Below are 17,406 nucleotides of genomic sequence, written 5' to 3'. Positions count from 1 at the left end.
ATCATTTACTTCTTTGCAATCTCTTGTAGCATTATTCCAGTGTTGCACTTTGGATGTAAAACAAAATCTAACAGGATCTTGGGCCTCAGAAGAGTTCCATGGTCTCAAAATATTAAATTTATACAACTAAATGGAAAAACACTGAAGGTTTTAAGAGGTCAAAGGGAGATTTGTTTCTGATGCTCTGACTTTAAGAGAAATCTTAGGTATGAAGTAATCTGGAAATGCACTGTACATTTGTACGGGACAGGACACAGATCTCTACTTCAATTTTTTGCCAGGCAGTTTGTATTAGAGAGGTTCATCTGTCCCCTAAAAAAAACAACTGTAGCACTAAAGGACTAGAAAGAATAAAATATCAGAGATTGAGAAGAAGATGAGCCTGGTTGCCATTTTATCACTGACTTGCCTGGTGAGCAAATGTTTAACCTCCCTAGAAATCAGTTTCTCCTCTGTAAAATTCATTTAACAAATGTGCACTGACTCATCCATGTGCAGAACACCAAACTTCATCCTGTTGAAGAGACAAAGATAAATTAGACATCTTTCCTGAAGATAGACATGCATATAAATAGCTGTAGTATATGGTAGAAAGTGAGAATGCCACTGAGAAAAGCACCATAATACTATGAAATGATGGTTCCTATCACTACATCTTCATGATTCTTCCATTTTCTAGGCCCTGGGCTTGATAATTTAGAGTCATCGTCTCCTTTCTCCCCAATTTCCACAAGCTCCTCAAAGTCCCATTGATCATCCTTTTGAAATTCCTCTCAGCATCGTTTCCTATCCTCCTCACAGCCTCAAGTCCTTCTCAGACCTTGTCACTTTACTCCACAATTTCTGCAGTACCAGAAACCCAACTCTGGATGCCTGCCATCATCTTTCTTTCCAGGACCTCCTATAGCCTGTTACTAGATTCATCTTTCAAAAGAGGAGCTTGTATCCTCCTGTCACAACTCTGCCTTTATCAGTTCCTGCTAGACTGTTCCACCTAGCATTCAGGCACCCTCCAAGTGCCTCCCTCTCCCATGCACCACAGCCTGCCTTTCCTCCCAAGCACTACTCCTCTCTCCTTCTAGACCTGGTCCCTCCTGTCTCACCAACACACTCCATGCCCAAAGCTATGAGCCTTTACCAACATCCCACCAGCCTTCTAGAAGATCCCCCTTTCCTTTGACCCATCCACGTTTGGTCCATCATTCAACAACACCCCCCTAAGTGTTTTCTCTCGGTTCTCCAATCACAGTGTTTTCTTCTGCTCTGAATATCTACCACCTGGGTCAACAAGTTCATCACAGGGTCCTTGTTTCTTATTGTCTTTAGAGCCTAGAGGCATCTCTCCTTTGAGGGGAGGAATTAGGTCATTTACTTTTGAATTTCTTCCTTTCTCCTGTGCCCATTGCCCTACTCCCAGTTACATGGCACTCTGCTGCTCAGATACACAAGTCAGCACAGGGTATGCGGCAGAAACTCTGGAAATGTTTGGTGGGTGAATGAAGTAAGGCAGTGGACATCTGTTGCTTTCTTTTTGCCAGGCTGGCATGCAATCACCATTCTGATTCCCATGCTTTCTTTCCTTATGGTTCTATGCTGCTAAGAAATGTGGCCCAGACCTGGGTAACTGGAATTCTGGATCCTCCGGTCAGTCGTGATTGCTCACGGATGATTAAGTGGCTCAAGTCAGGCCAAGTGGAACCAGTGAGACTCAACTTGAAGCCTTTGTCATAACTACAGGATTAAAGAAACCCTCTATCTGCTGTTCTTGAAGATAACTGGATATTCATCTGCAAAGGTTGGCAGACATCTTAGCAGAGATAGCCTGCCTCAGAAACATGTCAACCCACAGAAAAGAGAAATGGAGAGATGCAACAAGACAGATTCCTAACACCACTGACCACCTGAATTAAACTGTGCCTGAAGCCAGTGCCCTCGACCTTTCAAAAGCCAATAAAAGCCTTATTTTCCTTAAGCTAGTTTGATTTGTTTTCTATCATTTACTGTCAAGAGAGACCTACTAATTTGAATAAAAATAATAAAAGCTGACACAAATTGAGAATTTACTACACACTATGCTGAGTACTTACAGTAAAAAAGAAATGCATTTAATCTTTTGATAAAAGACCTTTTCTAAATAATTGTGGTGAGTCAATAATAGTGGATGATTTTTTCTGGTTGAAATAGGGTACTGATAGCAAACTTTATATACCAAATGGTGTTACTGATCTCTCATGATAGATTTTCTAGTCCTAAAATGTGGACAAGCATTGGAGAAAATGTCAAAAATTATATCTGTAGCTACTGAGATATATATGTATCATAGCACTTGTATCTGCCAATTACAACATTTTTACTCCATGTAATAAAACCAGTTATTTCATAAAAGAGTTGTATGAGTATGCCTTATGGAATATGTGGATATCTCTGTAACTCAATTTTCTGAACATAATTCATTTAATTAGGCTAATTAAATGAAGGCTAATATGTATATATATTTTTTAATTTTATTTATTTTTTTATACAGCAGGTTCTTATTAGTCATCCATTTTATAAACATCAGTGTATATATGTCAATCCCAATCTCCCAATTCAGCACACCACCCCCGCCCCTGCCGCTTTCCCCCCTTGGTGTCCATACGTTTGTTCTCTACATCTGTGTCTCAATTTCTGCCCTGCACACTGGTTCATCTGTACCATTTTTCTAGGTTCCACATATATGCGTTAATATATGATATTTGTTTTTCTCTTTCTGACTTACTTCACTCTGTATGACAGCCTCTAGATCCATCCATGTCTCTACAAATGACCCGATTTCGTTCCTTTTTATGGCTGAGTAATATTCCATTGTATATATGTACCACATCTTCTTTATCCATTCGTCTGTCGATGGGCATTTAGGTTGCTCCCGTGACCTGGCTATTGTAAATAGTGCTGCAACGAACATCGGGGTGCATGTGTCTTTTTGAATTATGGTTTTATCTGGGTATATGCCCAGTAGTGGGATTGCTGGGTCATATAGTAATTCTATTTTTAGTTTTTTAAGGAACCTCCATGCTGTTCTCCATAGTGGCTGTATCAATTTACATTCCACCAACAGCGCAAGAAGGTTCCCTTTTCTCCACACCCTCTCCAGCATTTGTTCTTTGTAGATTTTCTGGTGATGCCCATTCTAACTGGTGTGAGGCAACACCTCATTGTAGTTCTGATTTGCATTTCTCTAATAATTAGTGATGTTGAGCAGCTTTTCATGTGCTTCTTGGCCATCTGTATGTCTTCTTTGGAGAAATGTCTCTTTAGATCTTCTGCCCATTTTTGGATTGGGTTGTTTGTTTTTTTAATATTGAGCTGCATGAGCTGTTTATATATTTTGGAGATTAATCCTTTGTCCATTGATGCGTTTGCAAATATTTTCTCCCATTCTGAGGGTTGTCTTTTTGTCTTGTTTATGGTTTCCTTTGCTGTGCAAAAGCTTTTAAGTTTCATTAGGTCCCGTTTGTTTATTTTTGTTTTTATTTCCATTACTCTAGGAGGTGGATCAAAAAAGATCTTGCCGTGATTTATGTCAAAGAGTGTTCTTCCTACATTTTCCTCTAAGAGTTTTATAGTTTCCAGTCTTACATTTAGGTCTGTAATCCATTTTGAGTTTATTTTTGTGTATGGTGTTAGGGAGTGTTCTAATTTCATTCTTTTACATGTAGCTGTCCAGTTTTCCCAACACCACGTATTGAAAAGACCGTCTTTTCTCCATTGTATATCCTTGCCTCCTTTGTCATAGATTAGTTTACCATAGGTGCGTGGGTTTATCTCTGGGCTTTCTATCTTGTTCCATTGATCTATATTTCTGTTTTTGTGCCAGTACCATATTGTCTTGATTACTGTAGCTTTGTAGTATAGTCTGAGGTCAGGGAGTCTGATTCCTCCAGCTCCGTTTTTTTCCCTCAAGACTGCTTTGGCCATTCGGGGTCTTTTGTGTCTCCATACAAATTTTAAGTTTTTTTTGTTCTAGTTCTGTAAAAAATGCCATTGGTAATTTGATAGGAATTGCATTGGATCTGTAGATTGCTTTGGGTGGTATAGTCATTTTCTGAATATAATTTATTCATTTAATTACATGAAGGCTAATATGTATATTTTTTTTTTTAGTATATTTTTTAATGCTATTCTTGTCTGCTTACATTCTTTTTATGTATGTATGTATGTATGTATGGCTGTGTTGGGTCTTCGTTTCTGTGCAAGGGCTTTCTCTAGTTGTGGCAAGCGGGGGCCACTCTTCATCGCGGTGCGCAGGCCTCTCACTATCGCGGCCTCTCGTTGCCGAGCACAGGCTCCAGACGCGCAGGCTCAGTAATTGTGGCTCACGGGCCGAGTTGCTCCACGGCATGTGGGATCTTCCCAGACCAGGGCTCAAACCCGTGTCCCCTGCATTGGCAGGCAGATTCTCAACCACTGCGCCACCAGGGAAGCCCTGTATATTTTTTTAAAATATCATTGGAGATATTTTACAAAAAAAAGAATTACAAAAGTTGTTATAAAACTTCTTTTTCAGAAGACAGTTGAAGTAAAATAAGGCTTTGGATGTGAATGATTTAGGATCTTCTGGTGTAAAAGCCAGAGGCAAGTGCCTTTATAAGAGATTGACACCTGGAGCTAGTACATACACACAGACACAAATTGACAAGATTTAGAAAGGGTATTTTGGTTAACAAGGAGGCTTAAACTCCCACCACATTTATTTCTGTAATTACTTTTAGACTTGGGTTCTATCTGCAATCTTTTAAAATGTCATTATTTTATACATGTGGACATATAGCATAAGTGGAAAGTCACACTAAAAATGAGAACAAATAAGAGCTTTGACTTGAATTTTAAGTTCATAAGATAGGGTATTTTTGCAGGAAAGAATAAAAGGTCTTGGTAAAATGTCTTTAGCCCACGCTCAGTGAACTACCAGAGTTATTATAAGTTTTAGCTCTTTTCAACAGAATGGCTTGTTAACTGGGAAAAAAAAGAAAAAAAAAAAAACCCTGTCTGTCTTATGAAAACCGTTTTCTTTGCCTACTTAAAGTTGGTTGTCACATATACCATTAACTTTTAAACTCAGGGTCAGTTCACTTGTCCTTACTCAAGAAAAAAATGTTCTCCTCTGTTCGGACATATTTTCTGATTCTTGAGGAAGCCTAAACGTTTTGGTAACACCAAATCAGTGGTGAAAAAAGCCCTCCTCCATCACAGGCAGATACCCATACCTAGACTTGCAAAAAGAGCAAGAAAACAGAAACAAAAATAAAGGAGGGAAGAAAAGGAGAGGGAGAAAGGAGAGTTAAAGGGACAGAGAACATCTTGCTGTAAGAACACAGGGAAAGAACCCATGCCTTGTGCACATTCTTTCCATGGGCTACAGATGCCCTTGCATGCCCTTGCCATGTGTATTTTTCCAGTGATCATTGATGTCCAGATAGAGGCAACACTTTTATTTAGAACAGCTACAAAGAACTCTGAAAGATCAGGCTATCATGTAATTAGTATTAACAAGCCAAACATAAATTTAAATTCTTTCACCTTTAGGAAAGAAAAGGAAACTTATGATTGTGACATAAAGTTCTACTAGGGAAATCTGAAGAACCTTGGTCACCAAATGTTTTCAAAGAGGCCAGATTTCTTCAGTGTAGCCAGGCTGGAAAGAGATAATGGAATCTTTTCTTAATGGTGATCATGCACTGGCTGTGAAATGTAATTTTAGAGCAAGCCACAAAGAAATAGTCATGGACCTGTTTACAGTAGGGATCAGGGACTCTGAAATTTCTCTAAGACTCAAAATGCAAAATTACATTAACCTGCATGCAGTTCTAGACATGGCAGATCACTCAGCGGTGTTGAAGCAGCAGAATTTGGATATGCTAGCTGAGAATGTGGAGGAATCCAAAAGAGTGGTTGTCATTTTGTCAGAGTGAGGAAAATAATGGCAGAAGAAAACCACAGCTATAGATCAGAGAAGAGCCGTTAAGGGAAGCAACACATGGGAGCCAGAGCCTGCATCTGCCCTGAAGAGGGTCTGCCTCTGGAACATTAATGCACAGAACCAGGCAAGTGTTTGAGCCAAGAGAATGCAGCATGAGGGATATCTTGTTTAATGGTCCTCAGATGCTTTTCCTGATACTGATCATAAGAATGGCAACAAAGTAATTGTGCTTAAATTTGACTCAGGGGGAAAAAAATGTCTTAATCTCTGAGCCCAGATAGAATTTACAAATATTTATTTATATTGCATCACCTCTCTTGAATTGTCATTGTGCTAGAAAAGAATAAACAGTAGAATGCTGGGTGTAACCAGCCCATGAAATGTGCACAGAGTTTATAGCAGCAGCAAATACGCAAAGTCTGGTTAAGGCAATGACTAAGATTTCCATTTATTTTTCAAGTCAGAAAAAGTCAAAATTTTAAATCTCAAGGGATCTAATGGCAGTAATAGAACTTGCTAAACGGATTCATTTAATTTATATTGAGTGTGTTTTGCACTGTTAGAAACTCCAGGGACTATAAGGAAATCAAAGAGCTTGAGTTTTTTCTAGGGATACAAGATACGCATAGAAAGTTAACAGTGTAGCAACCATTTAAAACCACAATTTGAGTGATATCACAAAGCTGCAGTTGGTACCAACTGGCAGTAAATCACCGCCTCAGAGCTTCCATCACTTTGCAGTCACCAAATTATACTGGATCCCCACCTACTTAGACGTATGAGTTTTAACAAGTAGTGAAACTTCCCTGATTCTCAAGGTTTGCATTTCAAAAACGGGTGTTGGAATTGAGACCCACTCCCCTCTCAAATCTCTATGAATCTTTGATGATTTCCAAGGTCCTATTTGGACACTTTGATATATAATCAACCTTTCTTATTCTCCAAGTAGGAAACCAACCAATATTTATATTGCTCCGTCTCTCTGAAATACGGCAGATCAAAGGGGAAATCAAGGTTGGAAGAGGTGAAGGAGCAAAATGAAACTTCCTTTAACATGATACCTATTTATGTCAGGTCAACTAGTGTCCCTAGTTTTACAAATGAAAATTACAATGTATAGAACCTGTAAAGTCCACCTCTAGCCTTTTAACCTCAGAATCTCTATAATTTATTATATAATTAATACTTGAACTAGAAGGTGGAATGAAGAAATATAATTCCTGATTAAATTAAACATAAAACATATGAATTGTTTGAAATATAAAAAGGTATAATGTAAAAAATGAAAATTCTGTTGTTTATTTAACTCTACTATGCCACTCAGATTTCAAACTGTATGAATGATTATTGTCAATGGCAGCTTATGTATATCTCAAACAGTACTCTGTCATTCAGGCATAAAAACTGGAAGACTGTTATTCAATAGTTGTAATTCTGTTAAGCTAGCTTTTTAAAAATTTTATTGGGGTATAATAGATTTACAATGTTGTGTTAGTTTCAGGTGTACAGCAAAGTGAATCAGTTATACATATACATATATCCACTCTTTTTTAGTTTCTTCTCCCCTACAGGCCATTAAAGAGTATTGAGTAGAGTTCCCTGTGCTATACGGTAGGTCCTTATTAGTTATCTATTCTATATATAGAAGTATGTATGTGTCAATCCCAATCTTCCAGTTTATCCCTCCCCCGCTTAGCCCCCAGTAACCATAAGTTTATTTTTTACATCTGTAACTCTATTTCTGTTTTGTAGATAAGTTCATTTGTAGCCTCTTTTTAGATTCCACATATAAGTGATATCATATGATATTTGTCTTTCTCTGTCTGACTTACTTCATTCAGTATGAGAATCTCTAGGTCCATCCATGTTGCTGCAAATGTCATTAGTTTGTTCTTTTTTATGGCTGAGTAATATTCCATTGCATATATGTACCACATCTTCTTTACCCATTCCTCTGTTGATGGATATTTAGGTTGCTTCCATGTCCTGGCTATTGTAAATAGCACTGCTATGAACATTGGGGTTCATGGTTTTCTCTGGATATATGCCCAGGTGTGGAATTACTGGATCATATGGTAACATTATTTTCAGTTTTTGAAGGAACCTCCCTACTGTTCTCCATAGTTGCTGTACCAGGTTGCATTCCCATCAACAGTGTAAGCTAGCTTTTTGCTTTTTATTTCAAGACTGGTTCTATGACATTTATAATTTAGCCAATGCTTTCAAATCATCATATTAACCGCACCAGAGTAATCTCTCTCTTTCCTACTTTGTTTTCTTCCTTTATTTCTTTCACTTTAACAGATTTGATAAAGTTGAAGTGTCTATTTTCTTTTTTTCCCACTTGAACTTAAAATAATAGTAATAATATCGCATGTGTAGTGCTAGGGGGAGATGTTCACATTTATTTATATTGCTCCATCTCTCTTCAGTTGTCATTGTGCTAGACTCAATGGTAGAACCTTGGACATAACCAGCCCTTGAAATGTACACAAAGAGTCTTTATCAGTAGCACATAAAAAAGCAAACTAAGGTACAGAAGATTAAGGGGACTTAGCAAAGTGACTCAGTCAAGCTTGTTTTCTAGGCCATTGCTCTAACTATAGGAACATACCAACTTTGGGCTGACAGAGCATACTACAGGAATTTAATATCATACTTTAACTTCTAAACACCAGCTATTTGGCAAATAATTATGGAAAAGGCACATGATTTTAAAACATAATTCTCTCTTTTCATACCAATCATACGCTTCTTAGCATAATTTTTCTTTTATTATGGAGCATTTTCAACTGTAGTACTTCCATTGATGATGCTAATCACTAAGTGTATTCAGTATCTCTGCCATATAATGACGTTGTTATGTGACATTGAAGAATTAAAATGTACGCCTAACTAACCTGAGCACAGCTTTCACTTTAAAAGCGAGAAAGAAGAAGGAAGAAAGGAAGGGAGAGAGGGAGAGGGAGGGAGGAAGGAAGTTAGTCAGTTAGTTTGTTAGTTAGTTAGTTAGTTAGTTAGTTAGTTAAATAGCCAGGTAAAAAGAAATTGAAATAGCTTCTTCGCTTTAACCATAAAGAACAGGTTTTTTTTAAGTCATTGGATTATGTTAGAACATTGCACAAACCTTCTGATTCTATCTTCTTACAGTTCTTTCGTGGCTTTATATAACGCTATAAGCATCTCTGGAGTAATTTTAAGTAGCACATGTGAAGTATGTCATTGAGAATTTATGGAGTCACTGAATTGGAGTCACTGAATTGTCTCCATGAAACTTTTAACAACTGTAACCTCACAAATGATCTACCAGATTTGGAGTAGACAAGAATCTCAATTGCTAGCATTCGGAAAGGTATAGTGAAACTCAGATATTGAGAATCAATAGGGTGAGCTGTGTATTTGGCTATAGAAATGTGATTGTTAATTTTGTATCAAATTGACAGGACCACAGGATGCCCAGATATCTGGTTAAACTTTATTTCTGGGTGTTTCTGGATACGAACTTTGAATTGGTGAACTGGGTGAAGCACATGGCCCTCTCCCGTGAGGGTGGGCGTCATTCAACCCACTGAGAGCCTTAATAGAACAAAAAGGTGGAGGAAGGTTGAATTCACTCTTAGCCTGACTGCTTAACCCAGGACGTTGATCTTCTCCTGCCCTCCATGCTCCTGGTTCTCAGGCGTTCAGACTGGGACTGGAAAATATACCATCTGCTCTCCGGCTCTCAGCCCATTGAGCTACACCATCAGCTTCCCTGGGTCTCCAGCTTGCAGAGGGGAGATTGTGGGACTTCTCAGTCTCCATAATCATGCGAGCCAGTCCCTTACAATACATAGATAAATATAAGATATATATATCTTCTATTGGTTCTGTTTCTCTGGAGAATCCTGACTAATACAAGGGGAAGGAGGCATCCAGATAATTCAAAAGTATATAATGGAGCTCCCTGATTTGCCTAGAAGAAGAATCAGTTATGTCTTTTATGGTGGAAGGATATTCTACTTCCCAATAGACAGGGCGGAGCATGCATGTAGTTTGTATGTTCAGTAAGCAAGCTCACGGTTGAGAATCTACCAGGTATATGCTAACCACTAATGATAACAAGAAAAAAGGCGTAGTGACTGCCCTCAAGGAACCTAGTGTCAGAGTTTTAAGATGACCCACTCTCTGCCATAATTGAAGGTGATAGAGGAAGTATTCATTCAATTCCTCATTTGGGATTAATTACTGATACAGTAAAGGCTCTGTGCTTTGTGCTGCTTATAGTGTAGTGAACAAGGCAGGCTTGACTTTTGCTCTCATAGAGTTGACTCTCAGGGTAAATAGATAAGTAAGTATTTTGTCACCATTGCTCTCTGTGTTAAAAAGGAAGAGGAGAGTGCTAAGAGAGGATGTGTGGACAGACAGCATCTTGGCTGGGGGGAGGGGAATACTGAGCTATCTAAAGGATAAGTTAAAGGTGACTCGGGGAAGAGGAGAAGTGTTTGGGAGAGAACATTCCAGCCAGAATGAAAAGCATTTGTAAAGACCGTGAGGCCGGAACTGAAAGGCAAAGGTGGCTGAGTTAAAGTGGAAGATGGGGGTTATGTGAGGTGAAGACAGAGAGAGAAAGTCCAGCCCATGCAGAGCCTCACAGGCCATGTTAAGGATTTCTGTCTTGATCCTAACAATCTCTGAAGGGTTTCAAGCAGAAAAATGATGAGATCAGATTTGTATCCCTTAAAATGTTTCCTGCCTTCTCTGTGGAGAATGGATTAGTATTCAGAGGTACAAAGCTATTGTACAAGTCCTGGTATTCATGGTATGATGGAGGAGATGGCCAAAAAGTGTACAGATTCAAGAGATATTTAGGAGGGAAAATGGACAGCAAAGAGTAAAGGATTGAACATGGGGGTAAGGGAAAGTCTGGTACCAAGGATGACTTCCAGGCTCCTGGCATGGTTGGTGGGGTTCTTCACTAAAATGGAGAAAAGCAAGATGGGGGGTTAAGGTGAGCTGTGGCAAGTCAGGGAGAGGACAGTATTCAGGATGACTCCAAAGTGTTAATCTGGGCAACTGTTGCATTTAGCAGAAGACTCCATGAATGTGTGTTAATGGCTTTTGGGGGAGAATGGATTTTCAGTCATTGTCAAGCATCATAATATTATTTCATAATTTGTGTGCATTCATTACTGTACCATACATCAACGATTTAAGACAAATTTAGCCTAATCAGTTATATTTAGCAAGATTAGTTAATATTAGCAATATTTGTCCCTCAGTTACAGTATAACATTGTTCATTGACTCTTCCTTCTCACCTCTCCCTGACTTGCTTCCACACGATTGTGTCCTCACTTTATCTGGACGATGATATGGAAAGAGATGATCATTGAGGTTGGACTCCATGGTTCAAATCTTGGTGCTATCACTTGCTAATTGTATGATTGTGACAAGTTGCTCAAACTCTCTATATCATATCATATATCATATCATATCATATTTATTGTAATATAAATACTATTCATATTATTCACCTATAATAATACCTACTACAGGAGTTTTGTGACATTTTAATAGGAAAATCGATCTAAAAGGTCTGGTACAGTACCTAGCCTATGTTAGACACTCAAAAAAAAAAAAAAAAAATGGCTACTGCCATATAGTCTCAGAGTGTCCTTGCCCCTCTCCTGATACCCTCTCATCCGGCAAACCAAGATGGTAGATGTAGCTCTCCAGCCCCACCCTTTGTGGAGAGTAGAAAAGGAGTACCATTCTAATTTGAGCCTAGTTTGCATGGCTCACAGGGGGCCTCCCTACCTCCCTCTCCTACTGTTTGGCCTGTCCCCTCTCCAAAGGACATGACCCCCTCTCCCCCAAGACAACTGCTGAGGGCAAGAATTTCATCCCTGTATTTCTTCTATTTACACTTACTCTCTTTAAAAACAAAAGGAGAGCAGGTCTTTTATTAAACACAGGGATATACCACAATAGGAGGACACATCAGAGTTTCCTCAGGTCCCCTTTGCCTGGACTGGAGGTAAGCCCCTGACTGCACTACTTTCACTTTCAGGAAAGTGTGCAGACCCAGAAATGGTATCCTGGCCTTGGGTGTCCCAAAATGGTTTTGGCTGAGACATCTGAGTAGCTGTTTATGTGGACATAGCATTAGTTTCAGCTGCCAATTTTAGAGTTAAATGGCTTACATCACTACAAAATTTTAGCAGAGCATGTTTTCCAAAATAAATGTCATTAAATCTACATTCCCACCAACTGATGAGAGACTTGAACTCAGCAAATATGGCAAAAACAGCAGATCAGCAAAAGTAAGAAAAACACATGCTCACTTCATATGGTAAAAATGACTCTTCCTTCGTCTCCAGAAAACACATCTACTTGGCGAATGAGCAAAGTGAATTCTGCTTCTGCTGAATGTAGGGAATTCATAAAAGGTATCTGCTTGTTTCCAGTTCAAGTTGCATGAGATATGATTGAATTTACATTTCCATGACTTAACTGTACATTTTTAAATTAACAGTGAGTATCTCTTTATTTTATATTAATAATTTTAAAACAAACCTATTCTGAAGTCCTAAAGAAAACAGTTTTGGCAAGTCAGTCAGGGCAACAGTATCCCTGAGGAAAGTTGCGCTAGGAGCCTTGCAAATAATTTAAGTAGTGTCTTCTGGAGCTAAGAGTCCTACCTATCTTCAGGGTGGTTATCTTTATAGTTCTGAGAGTTAATGAGCCACAAAGTGATCATTTAAGGGCTAGTTTCACAGTAGTGGCCATATGAGTTTGTCATTGTGATGACATTTCTTAGAAAATCATCTCAATTTGTACCTTGTACTTTGAGAAGAGGGAAAAAAAAGAAAAACCTTTATACCTTATTTCTACCCATTACCTCCATCTGGGATACAAGCAGTGTCTGATCAAACATATGGCACATAAACAGTAATTTAATTAAATGTGAACAAAGCCTTTTCATGTACCATATTTAAATTTTGAAATGTAGCCCAGTTTTCCTTCTATTTAAAATACATGAAACAACATGCAAAAAAAAAAAAAAAAAAAGTCACATTGTTAATGACAGACGTGATGATATGTACAGAGCCCTTGCGGCGCGATATGGCCTGGCTCCACCTATGTAGGTAGGCTATTTTGAATGTACTCCACCTTGGCACTCAATAGAGTTGAGTATTTTTGTCCTGACCAACCTATCATTTTAATAAAATTGCAAGCATAGCTTCGTTGTGATTTCATCCAGTTCTAGCATCTGAAATGATTTGATTTAAATGATGCTAGGGTGTTTAAAGCCCAACCACGAGCTAACCAGGAATGTTTATTTAAAGTTGTATGTTCTCTTAGAAGTTCCTGGGCAAATCAGGGAACAAGTATAAGTTTGAAAAAAGATGAGTTTTAGACACTTCTTGTTCAGAAGATTTAAAATTCATGTAGCTAATTACGACTATTCCTACAACAAAACAGGAATTTGTCTAAGGACTCACATAATATTAATAAAATAAAAACCAACTATCCTGGGCTTCCCTGGTGGCGCAGTGGTTGGGAATCTGCCTGCCAATGCAGGGGACATGGGTTCGAGCCCTGGTCTGGGAAGATCCCACATGCCACGGAGCAAGTAGGCCCGCGAGCCACAACTACTGAGCCTGCGCATCTGGAGCCTGTGCTCCGCAACAAGAGAGGCCGCAATAGTGAGAAGCCCGCGCACCGCGATGAAGAGTGGCCCCCACTTGCCACAACTAGAGAAAGCCCTCACACAGAAACAAAGACCCAACACAGCCATAAATAAATAAATAAATAAATAATAAAAATAAAGGAATTCCTTAAAAAAAAAAAATTGGCCAAAAAAGCGAAAATAAAAACAGATTATGAGAATCCTGAAATATTTGTTTATTTCTCTTAATAGAAATAATCAGAATTCTACAAAGATCCTAGATATACTATACAAAGTAAAATGCTTGAGGCAGATAAAATGATGTATATAAAAGATCATCCAGTAGATTGTTTTAATTTCTAAACAAAAATTAGAGCCTTAACAGTTTAAAGCAAAGTAATTTACATCTCCTTTATTCCAATTGCCCAGTTACACACCTTTACCCAAGCATCACACTCCTTATAATGAAATGGATTCCTCACAACTATGGGCCTGATTCACACACAATAAATTCAGATTAAAAACCTACCTGGAACTTTCCTTTAGTAATATGATTAGGTCCAACACTAAAAGTATAATAAGGCTTTCTGAATGGGAGCTCTCAGACTGGATGTTCTTACTACTCCATCTGACCAAGTGTCATGTTTTATATATACATTTAAAACTTTTGATTCAATTGTTCATTCTTCAGCGGCCATCTTCTAGAGATCATAGGAAAAAAAGACCAATAAAATTCAAAACATGTTGTGCCGAGCACTTTTTTCCATAAATTTTTAAACCCATGCCTACGGCAAAGGAAATAAAATCCTTGTGTTTCTGAATCATTTACACTTAACTCACCAAAATGTTCTTTTTAAAAAGAGAACCGACATCCAACAAGTCTTCTGAACCTTTTATTTTTCTTTTACATATTAGTCCCATCTTGTCGACTCACAGTTCCCAAGGTTCAAGGTTGGTTCACAGCTTTGAACCCATATGCTGAGAATCAGCTTGAAACTTCACAAAACAAACATACTTTGCTGTGACCTCCTCTGAGAATAATTCCAGTCGAGCTTTGGGTGTGACATTTTGTCACTTCTACTTCAGTTTTGAGTTAGAGTGGGAATAAATGAGGCAAGTGGGGGGAAAAAAAAAGAAACTTTAAAAAGAAGAAAGGGAAGAAAGAGGAAATGACTAATTCGCTTGGGATGTGGTGCATAGAAAGAATTCTAGACCAGAAGTAAGGGGAGGCCTTACAGCTGCTGCTCTCAGCTCTAACACTAGCAAGGGTGTAGCGTTGTATAATGGTTACCCATCCAGGGTGGGCAACGAAATTCACAATTATAAAAGTGAGAGGGTTAGAATTTACAAAGTCCAATGAGATGATTATTATGTTTCCTTCTGCCCCTGACATTTCTATTATTTTATGAATTTATCTGTGGACAATAAAGCCAGCCAAGCCACTCAAGGAGCTCAGTGATCATGCGAATTGCCCCACACTGGCCCTTCCTCTCCCTTCAGTGCTGCCTCTGCCCTCCATTCCCCAAGCTGCCCCTGAACACTTCTTTGACCTCTAGGCTGCTCCAATCCCTCCAGCTCCGCGTTCCTATAGATCCACTTCTATTTCATGTTCCAATTGATTTATTTCTATTTCATGTTCCTATTGATCCACTCCTCTGAATCTTGGATCTTAGCTTCATTCTACAGTCCGTTCTTGAACATGAATTGGTTCCTTTTGTACCCGTGTGGGATTTGGCCCCAGAACACCCTCCGTGGTTTGCCGTCTCTGAACCTCTTGTTTTCAGTCACAAAAGACCAGGATCCTGCCTCAAATGGCTCTAAAAGTCAGTGTGTAAATATCGTGAGAATTGATTCAGAGTTAACAGAAGCTTTGGTCAGCTGTGGACCTAGACAATCAAACATTAATCCTCAATGACGTTTACTCAAGTATTCTGGTCTAGAGGCGTAGGTAAGCTGGGTGGGAAAAAAATTTCCAGCCTACTGACATGAACATACAGGAGCTTTTAAATAGATATGTGTTTAATACATTTTACTTGAAAGATCACGGGATCATCAAAAGTTCTGAAGGATATCCTTTGTCCTTTTCCTTGGAAAAATTAGCCTATTGGCTTTGACACAATGTTCAGTACACATGGGCCAACCTGGGGCTAGTGTGCTGATGTTGAAGTATTTTCATTTAAGGAACATAGAGTTAATATGATATATAAGTCCTCTGACTAAGCATCTTCACATTCCAGAGACTCCGTTTATGCTTGTGATGATTTTGATGGTTTTTTGTCATTTCTCATGTTTATCACTTTAAAGATTTTGTAACCATGTGTGTGGAAAGTAGTTTGCCAAGTTTCAAACCCCTTGGAATTTCCTTAGTTCTCCGTTCGGAATCAGACTTAAGCTCTTCCAGGTTCTGTTTACTGCTAGCTAATGATGATTTCCTTATCCAAATGGAAGAAAGACTTTTGAACATATATTAAAATGTGCGTATGATTTCTGAGACATCAAATAGCTGGAATAACAAGTCAACATTTTGATGAGTTAAGTGTAAATTAACTAAAAACACATGAACTAAATTCTCCTTGAAGCACAGATGGTTTGAGAAACCTAGAAGTGCTTGGAAAAAATATGGCTTTTATTTTCATGAACCTCCAAAGTTTGAAAAAATAGTTGAAGATTAATTTCCATCTCTTTCCAATTGTTGCTTTAGATTTTTAATAGATTATATCCTTGTTTGTTTATTTGTTTTTAACCTGGATTGTCCAAGGAATGGAAGCCCTTTCTTCTTCCTTCTTCTTTCTTTCTCCTCTTTCTTACTCAAGGATGAGTGGGCAATAGGGTAAGAAACCCATCTTTGAGAGGCAGAGAGCACTAATCTGTTAACTATCAAGACACTGGTCAGCCATGTTTTCTAATGGATGAAACACTGAAATGCAAACAAACCTATATGGGGCTCTGGTCCAGTCCTATTTCCTTTGCTCTGGCAAAGATAGATTTTTGTACTTTAGGGTGCTAACTGTTGATCCACTAGTATAGACTTAGAAATGTAGCACGACCTGTCTTCAGCCTTCTTTAATTCTCGCCTATAGACTTCCTTTGGATCGGGCAAAAGGAAGCCCATGGGTAATGAGGTGAGCTCAGGGGATATGGCACTGGTGTTGAGGGTGATGCCCAGTTAATAATGAGGTGACATTTTCCTTAGCCTTCTTTGAACATATCTTTCTTCCAGGGACCTTATGGGAAGTAGGGATACTGAGACCAAGATAAGATTCTAGGTCTCTGGACCAAAAAAAAAGTCAATATATTACTAAGCATAATCTAACACCACCCCATTATTTTTACCTTGGATACTTAATTGTACCAGTATTCAAAGTACCTCCTTTTACAATCATTAAACTTTCTATGACAATAGAAGGGTATTTTCTATAAAACTTGTTCATCTAATTATATATTTTTTCACTTTATGTGTTCTTTATTCACTTTTTTAAATTATAAAAGTAATACATACTTGTTTACCATAAATTTTAAAGGCAAAACATAATCACATCACCAAATCATATCATTATTAATAATTATATCATTATCGATAGCAATTTTCATGGGCTGATGTATAATTTCAAACCTGTGTTCATATGTATGTGTATGAGTAGTTGTTGATGTTTTTCTCAGAAAAAACAAGTACATACTATACCAAATTATTTCTCAACCTGTTATTTTCATTCAAAAGTCTATTCTTAAAATCCATCTAGTTCCATAGCCATAGCTCAAACATATCTTTTTAAGTAACAGTTTAATGTTTGATA

The sequence above is a fragment of the Balaenoptera acutorostrata genome, chromosome 2 (assembly GCF_949987535.1).
Source record: "Balaenoptera acutorostrata chromosome 2, mBalAcu1.1, whole genome shotgun sequence".
Classification (NCBI taxonomy): domain Eukaryota; kingdom Metazoa; phylum Chordata; class Mammalia; order Artiodactyla; family Balaenopteridae; genus Balaenoptera; species Balaenoptera acutorostrata.
This window is presented reverse-complemented; position numbering follows the sequence as displayed.